Source organism: Pyxicephalus adspersus, chromosome 5 (assembly GCF_032062135.1).
Source record: "Pyxicephalus adspersus chromosome 5, UCB_Pads_2.0, whole genome shotgun sequence".
Lineage (NCBI taxonomy): Eukaryota > Metazoa > Chordata > Amphibia > Anura > Pyxicephalidae > Pyxicephalus > Pyxicephalus adspersus.
The window spans coordinates 66056353-66068541 of NC_092862.1; the positions used below are offsets into that span (position 1 = coordinate 66056353).

The 12189-nt window shown below is 35.7% G+C and overlaps 1 protein-coding gene across 4 annotated transcripts in view; it reads right to left on the reverse strand.

Annotated features, from left to right (window-relative positions):
* Positions 1-12189, reverse strand: part of GMDS (GDP-mannose 4,6-dehydratase) — a 302149-nt gene that overhangs the window by 163669 nt on the left and 126291 nt on the right. The gene's annotated exons all lie outside the window — the stretch shown is intronic.

Here is a 12189-nt window from a genome sequence, read left to right on the forward strand (position 1 = left end):
GTATGGAAGACAGACATCTGAGACCACCCTAGCTTTAGAAATAAGAACAAGTAGGAATACACTTTTGCTTGTTAATAAAGCAGCTGGCAATGTCTTATAAAATATTGCATTTTTTTTCCTAAGTAGATGAATAATGGAATACTTCAGAGGGATGAGTGTTTCTGTTCTGTACTTCATTGACTTGTTAAGGACAAACAACTGCCAGCAATAAAGTGTTGGTATTGGGATTATTTGTGGGTGCGAATGATAACTTTATTAACCTTATTACAAGCAAATAAATTATATCATTTTTTAAAACATTACAAGATGACATATCTGTTAATCCTGCAAGGAAAGTGATGTAAATAGAAGCCTATTTGTTTAAACGTATTATAATCACCACATATTCTAGGGAATTCTGCCTCCTACCTGCACTATAAAACCACTTACCTTGGATAAAACAAAACCACGACTCTGATCCCTACAAAGTGATACATTTAATGCATTTCTGTTCGTTACCTATTCAGTTAGAATATGCAAGATGTTATCTATTATTTGTTTTAAGGGGAAGGATACAAAAATGGAAAACTGGGTTAAATATGTGCCTAAAAATAATATTACAAAAAAGTGTTATATTACATTCTCTGCACCTGTAACATTTGTCCTGTACTGTTTTTGTTGTTGTATTTTGTGTTTTTGAGATGCCTGCACCTTGTTTTTAATGTTTTGTATTGTTTTCTTTTTTTTAAAAAAATATTTGGTACTAATTTTTTTCCTTAGCATTTAACATATGGAAATTGCTAAGCTGATGAGAAATATGTATGCCATCCTTGCTAACCTTCTGAAAATGCTGACTATCTGCCCCTGGTTTCCATGCTCTTAGTTACTTACCTGAAAAAAAGCATGCAGCCAGTGAAGTAAAAACATCTGAAATGCATACTCGTTAAACGATTCTAAAGTCACTGTATCAGCATGGCAGCCATTGTTTTAATGATAGATCACATATGTATTTCATTGATCACAGGCTTTAAAGGCATTACACCACTGTTTAATTCTTTATCTAATACAAGGGAGATAGTGAAGGATTCTACAAAATGATCCCCTGGCATGATAACTGAGATGTTAGTACTATTGTTTTTTAACACTGGGTGAACAGGGTTTACTTTCCAGAGGCTTTTGCTGTGAAGAATATTTTCCCCATGTCTGTGTGGTTTCCTCCCACAATCCGAAAATATACTGGTAGGTTAAATGCTTTCTACCCACTATATCTACTGTGCAAATCTGTATGACAATAGTAAAGAGAAAAATAGTGAATGTATTGTACTCTGCAAACTTTGTGCTATAACATGTGTTCAGCCTTTTAGAATTCTAGAAACTCCACATTATCAAACAAGAACAAATTAATATTTAGAACACAGTCATAAATGTTTATCATTTTATGTTAAATTACCAAAGCAACACATGCACACATACAAACAAACACACTGCATCTAAATACATATTTTAATTAGCAAAAATAATAAAGAATATTACTGTGCAAATTCACTGTTATATTGTGCTTGGCAGGCTGAGTGAAATGAACTGCTTTTCTGTGTTTAAATGAATATTCAGAGGACACAGAGGACAGAAAGACTCTGCCAGGCAAAATATGCCAGAAAGTGAAGCAAACAGATGTGCTACTGAATAACTATGCAGAATGAAAGTGCCAAAGATATTATATCATTGCAAAGACAAGGGCTGTTTAAAACAAACTCAAATAGTGCTAATGGTATTATATATCAAAGGATCATTCCCACTTTCGTAATGCAAACAAAAAGCACAACTTTATTGCTAAGAAGGATTTAAAGGAAATTAAACTTTTGCTCATAAAAATTATTTACAATACCCATGTGCTTACATAATCTACCTGTGTATTTTCCCCATTGGCATATGGCTGGAAATCCAGTTTGTATTCTGCACAATGCATTAAAAAAAAAAATACATTTGCAGGAACCCACAGACAAATTTGAATATATATATATATATATATATATATATATATATATATGCCGCAAAAGTTCTCATAATAAGGGTTAAAAAAAACAGATCTTAGAAGGTGTGCAGAGCTTTTCAAATTGAATTTCTTAACTAATGGAACAGATGAGAATAAGTTTTGTTTGTCCGTGTCTACAAAAAAGCATTTGTATTGCTTTTGGCAAACACTCAGACTTGTGATTGGCCTAGGCTGAGATGTCCTAAGAATAGAGCACCTATACATACAGACACAACACAGTTCCAAGATGACAGTAAGAACATGTTAAAAATAGAGAACCTGGGTACTAATGTCTGAAAATATCTAACAGGAAATGCTAGTGATACATAAAACATGTCTATCTTTGTCTACTTTAAGTGTATGAATGCTAAGTAAAATGTAAAAGTAATATATCAGTGTTTACTGGTGTTTTATTACCAGCACTATCCCTGATAATGCCTACATGTCAGGGTAATTGTTCAGGCATTAGGGGTCAACATCATCTAAATCCTGTGCAGCTCTTGGCAGCATTCATAAAAAGTCTGACACAGATCAGCCCCTGCTGCTGACTTTCACCATGTGAATCTAAAAAAGTTACTGAAAGTTTCATTTGAAATGGATCCATCTATTCTTGCCTAGTTCATTACAAAGCAGCACTTAATCTGAAAGAGGGAAAATAAGCACTAGCAGTCATTAGGGTGTCCATTAACATGCTGGCAGGGGAGATAAAATCTTTTTGTTCAATACCGGTCAGGAGGCAGGAAGGTGACCTACCTTGCATCACTGGGGGAGAACATTTCCAGAAATATATGTATGTATTCCAGTATAAATGTGAGTATGCTGCACACACTGGTACATAATGGCAAACGCTGTATACCAACTCCCTAATTTATGCTACTTTAGATTTCACCTGGATTCTTTTCTGGGCCTTCTGCTATATTGGTTATCCTGCACTTCAGAGCGCCCCTATTTCAGGCAGTCACAACCATTGACATTTTGGACAGTTTTACAGAACTGTAAATGTTATGTGGGTCAGATTCAGTGCCACTGCTTCACATGTACCAGGAATAAAAATCTATCAATGTAAACTATTCCCAAATCTAACACAACCCACAATAAGTATTGCAGGCTGTGTAGAAATGGAAACCATAGGTAGGTCAAACAGCTTTTATGTATACTTTTACTGCAGATTTTGCAGTTTGCCCAAGGTTCTTCTATAGTAGTATACCAGTCATAACATGATATACTACAGCACCACATTATGCCCACAGTGTATAGTGTTATTCTTTGTTGGATTTTTTTGTGTATACCAGCAAAGGTAACAATTCTTTTTACAACCATGTCTTTTTTTAAGGTACCTCCATTTATTTAATTTTACAGAAGTCATTAGGAGTATTTATGTTAACATGCCTTAAGAATGATGACATTTTCAATATCTAAGATATATTATACTTATACAAATAAAAATTGGTTTAATTGTGTGCAAGTTAAAATCATGAATAGCCCCATCTATTCAAATAAGGTCATGCATATTTGTGGTCTTCTAGGAATGGAACTGAACAGCCCAATTGTAACTTATGGTTACAGCTGCTCAGCAATAAAATTCTTAACAAATTACTTTTTCTGTGCACATTTTAAAAGCGCACATTTGCCATATAAACTGCAGAATACAATCCCCTTGTATTTTTCCTTTTTTCAAGAAAAAATATCTGCCATTTACTTGGTGTGTTTTCTGTACTTGACTAACAGTGTTTTTGCCTTTTTTTGGACTTTTATATATTTACTTTTCAAAAACTAATAATGCTAACCAAATATTACTTTGCAAATGGAAACAGTACTGTTTTACAGTTTAATTGTGCATGTCATTTTACAAAATATATTAGGTCTTTTAAAAATTTTAATATTAGTATTGATTAAAAAAAAAGGAAGAATGAACATATATAAACTGTTTAGTTGATAAGGGGTATCTCATGGTTTCAGATTTGCATAATTAGATGAATATGCACATACATTCATACATCATTTGTAGTTTACTATGAACCCCAAATGAACTCAAGCAAATCACTATATCCACTGCCCTACTTTGCTTTTGCTAACATGGTAATCTTTGGCTTCCCTGTAGAGAGTTGACTGGGTCCTGGCTCAGTTTACATTGGGCGTAGCTAGAAAAGACACCGAGAATGTCATGGTTGACCAACCAGACTACTGAGATCAGAGAGATTACACTTCATTTGCTTACCAGTTCATGCCAAAAGCAACACTTTTTAACTGCAGGTACTCAAATTCAACAAGCATGTACAAAGGAATGTTTAGGCTTAAAAGATCCATTCATAAGGGAGATGTATTATGGATATCTACCACCCTTTGGCATCTGCTCAAGCAATGGCTTTAAACAAAGCAAAGAAAAAAAAAACAAAAACATGCACACAAACTATAAAAGCTTTATTAAAGCTTAAATATATAAATTCTTCAGTCAAACTATACCCATATATACAAATTTCTTGTTACAATATTATGATATAACATATTGGAAAAATTTTGTATTCAAGTATAAATCTTGCTCAATACAGACATTAAGGCTAAGTAACACAGGTCAGATGATTCTCGTTCGGGCTTTAGGGCTGATATCGCACCAGAATGGAATGTGTACAGCGCTCATCATTCATGGATCCATCCTGGTGGATCCACGAACAATAGATGGAAGTGAAGGGGAGAGAGCGCAGCGGGGTGCTGCTCCGTCGTTCCCCCATCAACCCCTCTCCATAGAGCAGAACAGCGCAGTATGCGCAGCACTCGTTCATGCATCATTCATTTTTTTGACGTTGGAAAGGATTGTGAAAGATCATCTAGAACACAGAACTACCCTCTCTATAAATTTTTATCCCATGCAATAATAGGGAAAAATAGAGCACTTTCATTAATTCATTTGTACACCCTCCATAAGTACACTCCCATTCCCATGCCTGTTCACCCGATTTAGGCTTCCCTATGGAGAGGGGTACTTCCTGCTGTCCTCACGCAGACAACTTCACACTTATGACTCCTGCAACACCTCTCCTTTTCCCCCCAGTTTTGCATAGGCCAAGCAACGCTACATTCTATTTCTGCCCGATTTTCATGCACTTTGTTATCATCCTCTGCAGTTACTTGCATACACAGACACCAAAGTTTCGAATGCCCTGGAAGAGGAATCCCAAGCAGTCAGAGAGCACTCCTAACAGCATACTTTTGTCTTACTTTGAGTAGAAAGAACATACATACTGCCCAGAGTAGCTCACAATCCAAAGTACCACACACACTTATCTGCACACTACAGTATATTCAACCAGAAGCTGTTTATGCTACCATGATGGCTTTGTATAGTGGGAAAAAAACAGAGCACTAATAGAAAGTGAAAATCTTTCAGGGACCCATGCACATAATGCCTGACTGCAACAAAGAACCCAAAGGTGTAAGCCAAAAGAACTCGCTCCTTAGACAGTTTTAGCTGAACAAGATCCCATGCAGTTAAATAGCCATTTAGTGGTAAAATTGTACAATTCGTTGCATAGTTTAGCAGTTGTGATACTCAGTTTTTTATATATCTGTAATGGATAATTTTACCAAAAAGCAAATTCTTGTGTAACCTATAAGTAAAGCATTAAAATCTTTGGCAATTCCATGATGAGGGGAGCCAAGTGACACGACCTCTGCAAAAAACAGCAGGTTCCACCCAGTTGTAGTCACTAAAAATTACTGTGCAAAAGAGTTTTCCAAGAGCTATTTTCAGACAATTGGCAAATCTACAACACATTTTAACATAATTAGAAAAAAGGGGGGGGGGAACTATACAACACATTACATAAAATGTGGCATTATGAGAAACCTGCCCCATTTCTACAACAAAATGGCAAACTATGGAACATTAGTAGGTACACCTTTATTGGTAAATTGTCCCCTATTTTTATAAAGCCCCCTGTGGTGTTGTGCTGAGGATCTTTATATTTGTTGTGCAATTTTTTATATTACTATATATATTCATTCATATTTGCATTATCTAAACAGTTTTATTATGTATATCATTTTGTAAACATTTTAATAATCTCCAAATTACAGTTATCTACTGAAATTCCCATTTTTCAATTCTAGGTAAGGGAAGGGTTTCTTAATATTACAGGCCTGTAGTAGCCCAACCCAATTTTGTTTATTTAACATATGTTAAGAAAAATGTATTTCTTTATACTACAAAGAAAATGCAGCAGTAAAGCATCTTTACTACATCAAAAAATGATATGGTGGTAGTTAACAAAAAGCTATTAGGTGCTGACCATCTTTGATATATAAAGGAAATGATAAGTGTGACTGTACACACATACATTAAAGAAATAGGAAAGATAAAACTTACACCTTGAGGTGAGAAATAGACAAGAACATAAGCCTGAATATTAGGAAGTCAAAAAGCAGTGTTAAGGAAGCTCTGGCTCTTTTATTATCAATTAGGAAAAAGATCAGTTTTAAATCACGGACAAATCACTCTCTCAAAATCTCTCTTTCCTCTTCTGACTGAATATTCAAAATATATGAATTCATATTCTAAACCAAGGAATATTATGTTTGACATACATGTGCACTCAGAATTCTATGTGGTCACACACAAAAATAAACAAAGTTATAAAAGTAGAAAAGTTGCTGTGGGTGAAAACCCAGCATTTGGAGTAGTCAAAACCTAAATAAATTCTTTCAGTCCGAGACACAGACTTACAATCTGGTAATTCTGGCATTTGGCAAGAGGGTTGTTGTGACTACATTTTATCAGCAGAACTGCTAAAGGGTTGGTTGCACTCCAATGCTGCATATATATGCTATAAACAGCCTCAAATATTTTTCTCTGCTGACACAGCTCAGATAAATTACTGGACCTTTGGGTTTAGCAACAGGTGTACTTTCTATTCTCAGTGAGACACTGTGACCTGTATATGCAAATAAATATTTTATATATTATAGGGAACAGCAACTTATGGAGAGGAGAACTTTTAAGTGCTTACAACCCACATCTATTTATGAAAAAAGTTCGATATTAAAACAGGTTTCCCTCACAGAGCTGTGTTTCACAGAAACACATGAATGGGATTTTTCAGTACTTCGCTATTGTACCACATTGCTTTGTCTGTTCTGGCTCCTAGCCTTAAGTACCAACTCTTACACTTTGCCTCAGATATCTGGTTTTGGCGCTGGTCCATTTAGGTTTTGCATGACGGTGGTGAAGTGTGTTGTGTTAATTTGGATACTAGTTACCGATACTATTTCACAGTATATGTAAAACCAAAATGTGTGCACCAGGTGAATATATATGAAGGGAATCCTGTATACATGCCCAAACATAAATTCTCCAAGGAAAACCCTTGCATGGCACTGCCATAGCACTGGCCCTCGAATGCACATCGGCAGTGACTAATGGATTCATGCAGACAGACATAAAACATAGAGCCTAGCACAAAGTTCTTCATATACAACACTGCAGGGAAAAAGAAACTCTCCCAAGACACCATCAAAAACTAGATGAGAAAGGTCCCTAATGAATCAGCAGCAGCTACTTGAAAACAATCCCACAGTGGGGCAGATTATTAAAGTTCTCTAAGACTGGTGAAGATAGACAGTCTTGGGTAAACCTGGGTGATCCAGCAAACCTGAAACAAGTCTGGGGCAGGCTGAAAAAAATTGCTAACTTATAGGAAATGATTTTTAAGATACCTTTTCCAGAATCATCCATTTTCTCACAAGAAAGTCTATATTCCCCAGTCTTGCAGAGCTTTAATAAATCAGGCCCAATGTGTCTAAGAGCAAAGCGAAGAAGAGACCTACCTCCTGGGGAATCAAAGTTAAACTATAGCATGGCTAGTGGGGGAAGGGTTTTATGGGCCCTTGGTTCTGGCAAAACCCTGTTTTGTATCTATAAATGCACAGTAGAGATGTATGTCTAATGTACAGCGCTGCATTATATGTTAGCGCTATATAAATCCTGTTGAATTTTATTAATAGAGGACATACATTTTAGAGCACAATTTATTAATTCTGTCACTGGCTTTTGAACCCTGTGACTGGGATATATAGGACAAAATAGTTCTAGATAATTAACATTTTTTTCACTCCAGGGGTAAGAATTAGAAAAAAGGCAATACCTAGGGCATTTATAAGAAGCATAGCTTAGGCTGTGCACCCTTGGAAGGCTTTGTGTGCCATGGACAGAGGAGACTGGAAAGTGGAGGAATGCTTCATTCAGAAAAAAAGCTGCTAAGTGTGTCACTGATGAACTGGACTAGCTAGCTTGAATGCTAAAACTACAATTCAAGGTACATCACAAGTGAATCCAATACAGTGAATAAAAGACTGCTCATACATTAGAGTTTCACTTCTCCTTTTAAATAATGTTATCTTTGTTCAACTGCTAAAACCTGAACAATAAATGTGGGGAAATAGCCCTGGTAAATGATCGATATCAAAAAGATATTGATACATTTCCTGGCTAAGCACCCAACGACCAGCTTATGGCTGGCATTAAAAGACTTTCCTGTGACAATTAGGAATTTTATGTAAAAGTTACTGCTACAACCACTTCTTTTATATAAAAGTTACCCTTAAAACTGCTATTTGTTTGATGTCACACAACAACAAAAAGGTTTATTAAGCCATTTGTATTGGATAGACTGCTAATTGTACACTTCCACATCACAACACGGGCATGGCTTGATTTGTTCGTCAACTCTATCTATTCCCCCATAACGATCTTGTACTAAACATTTTAGTTTTGAGAATTTACAATTTAAACTGTGCTCAGTTTGTAACTAATAGAACCTTCTTCTGGTTTTCTCCACACACAAAAATACTCCACACACTTTCCAGAAACCAAACCAAAAGTAAGAGGCCACTTCTGCTTTTCCTATATGGTACCACTTTAGATTTCCCCTCTGGAAGATTTCCCCACATCTCCTGTTCTATCAACAGCCAAAACATTAGGCGCAATGTGTGAATGAATTTCCCCTCAAAACCACTTTCTCCCCTATCAGAAACAAAGTGTTGTCTGGAGCTTTTTTCAGAAATACTGTACACAAACCTATTTCTTGGTTCTTTTGAAATCTGTTACATTTGAAATATGAAACATTTTCAATACACCATTGTGACCTCTTTTGAAACCACTTTCAATGTAACACTTTAGCAGAGAAAAGAAACAATAACCAATTGTAATTACTACTTATAATACTGCATTATGCCTCCAACCACATGGACGTTCAAAGAATACAATGTATTAACTTTATATCATGCAACATCATCATGTGGGTAACCCCTGAAGCAAAACTTGACACAAGCCACTTGAATTGCATGTCTATCCGAACCACATGTTAAGAGAGCTTTTACAAAAAAAAAACCTTCACACTTCCCACAAAAACAGATTAGCAATGATAAAGGAATGTAATTATCTAGTGGACAGTTTGAATGACAAGCCCTATAGTGGGGGGCACAGATGACAATCTGACCTTTTTAAACCAGGCATTAGACAATTGATAGGCTGAAACATCAATATTTAACACTAGATGACATTCTCAAATAGGTAAAAACAAGCATGATGACAGCTTTAAAGAGACATTTTGACAAGGAAAGCTTTACTACAGTTTACCCACCCAGGATCTCTTCTGCACATTCCTATTGGCAAGTAAAGCAGCATATGACAGGCCAATGAAAATAAATGGGGAGTGGGGGAAGCCAATGGCAAGAGGCTTGACTATGCCCAAAAGATTCCACATTTTAGGAAAGACAGAAGACAGGTCAGCAGCACATGCCAAATTCCAGTCTAGACTTAATATGACGTTTTATTAAAAATAAAAAAGGATAAACCAAAATAATGATATATATATATATATATATATATATATATATATATATATATATATATAGACACACACACACACGCACACACACACATATACACAAGGAGGAAGAGCTTGAAGAATTCCAAATAAAGCTAAATGTAGTTCTTATAGTTACACGGGTAGATTTTACACTATAGGAGTTTTGTCTATATATTTTATGGACTTTTACAGCTGATCCTTTAACAGACTTTCCATGTCTTGTTCTGTGCTAAGTCTGTGTGTGGAGGTGCGCACCTTGATAAAGAGAGCTTTGCTTTCTTATGTCAAAGCCATCAGCAAGAAGAACAGTGCGGCAGTATCAACACCATATCTCACTCCAAATATAATGCCTAACATGTCATTTGCAAATAAATAAATATATGGGGCTGAAGTCACAGGAGTGTATACTCACCCACATATACAGAGGTACTAGTACTGCAAATCTCCCCCTTCACTGTATGGTGTCTTTAAGTATTGTTTTTAAATACCTTCACAAACCTGTACTTTGTAGTCCCTTCTCAATCACAATTTCATCATTACAGAGAGGGGAAATTACCTAACCATGGAAGCAAGGAGGAGGAATTCAAAATCTCTGCTAGCTGCTGACACCATTCAGAGGACATCTCAGTGCAGGAAATATGGGGACCAACTCTCTACCACAACCACAGCTCAGGACAGTCAGCACTATACATGGTTTTCATAATCTGAATACATGCTGTACATTATGTGCCGGAAACTTTTGTTACCTCTTCATATACTGAAATCAGCACAACCATCTCTCCTGTAAACTGCACAAACCTAAAATTTGCTATTAAGGTATATTTAGACATCTCTAGCTTTGTTTACCATATTACCTAGTATAATGGCATAACAAATTCACACTATGCTTTATTATATTAAAAGGAAAGTACCGGTACATAACATTATGAAAATAACTTTCCCTTTTCGATCTCTCACTGTTTAAAGAAATGGCACCTCTTAAGGTTGGTAGCTTAGTAGGTATAAAGTTCAAAAATTGTCTGTAAATTAAAAATACTTAAAAATTTTATAATAATGTGGACAGCCTAATGAATTGATTTTTATGAACCTACATGTGGTGAAAAGTGACATTATACAAAAAGTACAAATAATAATTGCAGTATACTATTAGGCACTCCTAGCAGCTTACCACTTTGCTTGTACCATAGGGTGTTTTGTGTTAGGGTTGTGGTTAACAAGGTCCAGTCCCAAGTATAAAATGAGGGAGATTATCATCATAGGAATACACTTTGAGCATGTCATCATGAAATGAGATGAATATAAAAACCATATCTGTCGTTTAATATTTGTAAGTTATAACTAGTTTTTTATGGTCTTACATTAAGAATTAGTTGAGAAGTAGTTTAGTTATCCCTGTCAGAGACTGACTAGTGAAATTACTATGGCAAAGATATATTTTTAAAAAGATTAGCAGTCAGGCAGGGTAGACTTTGATTAGGAAGTGTAAATACTGTCAGTGTAAAAGTCACCCTTAGTATGGAGGAAATGTTATTGAAGGACTTAGCAGTATTTTTATGTACTTCTCTATTTGTACAATAAAGCAAACTGAGATTATCTGTGTGAAGTAAACATCACAACAGCATTGTATTTCATACACTGTATCAGTAGAAAGGGATTTACGGACTGACTGAATTTGCATACAGACCAAACTAGGAAATAACCACAAATAAAGATGCGAAATAATGACTGATATGACCGGCAATAACTTGAAAGGATAGGACAAGAAAACCACAAATGGTAACCAGTGTGTGGTATGATCTGTGTAGTCCGCAGTGCACCATGACTAAGGATAAACAAGTAGAACAGCATGTCAATGAGTGAGAGGCAAACTAATGCCTGGTTATTGTGAGGCACTGCAAACTCTTTGCTGACAACACAGATCATGCGAGCAAATCAGGAGCACATAGTGACTTTCATAATATCATAGCAGGTCAACATTGTCCAGTAAGACACCTTGCTTTCCATGCACAGAATATATAAAGAAAGAATGTGGCAAATGTGCTACTCATACAAATAAAGTTTCGCAAAGTTAGAAACTAATTGTACACTAAATATGAAGATATTCCTGCAGATGCCGAATTGCATTTAAATTACTTGTAATTTGCCATTGAGCTCTGTGCAGATATCTGGGAGAGACATCAAACCAAACACAAGAAAAGTGGGCAAATTACTCAAAAACCCAAGCAGCATTTTTACATTTTATATACATTTTAAGATATCCATTCTTTAGATAATACAAAGGACAGAAGCTATAAATAAATGAACACACCCATAAGA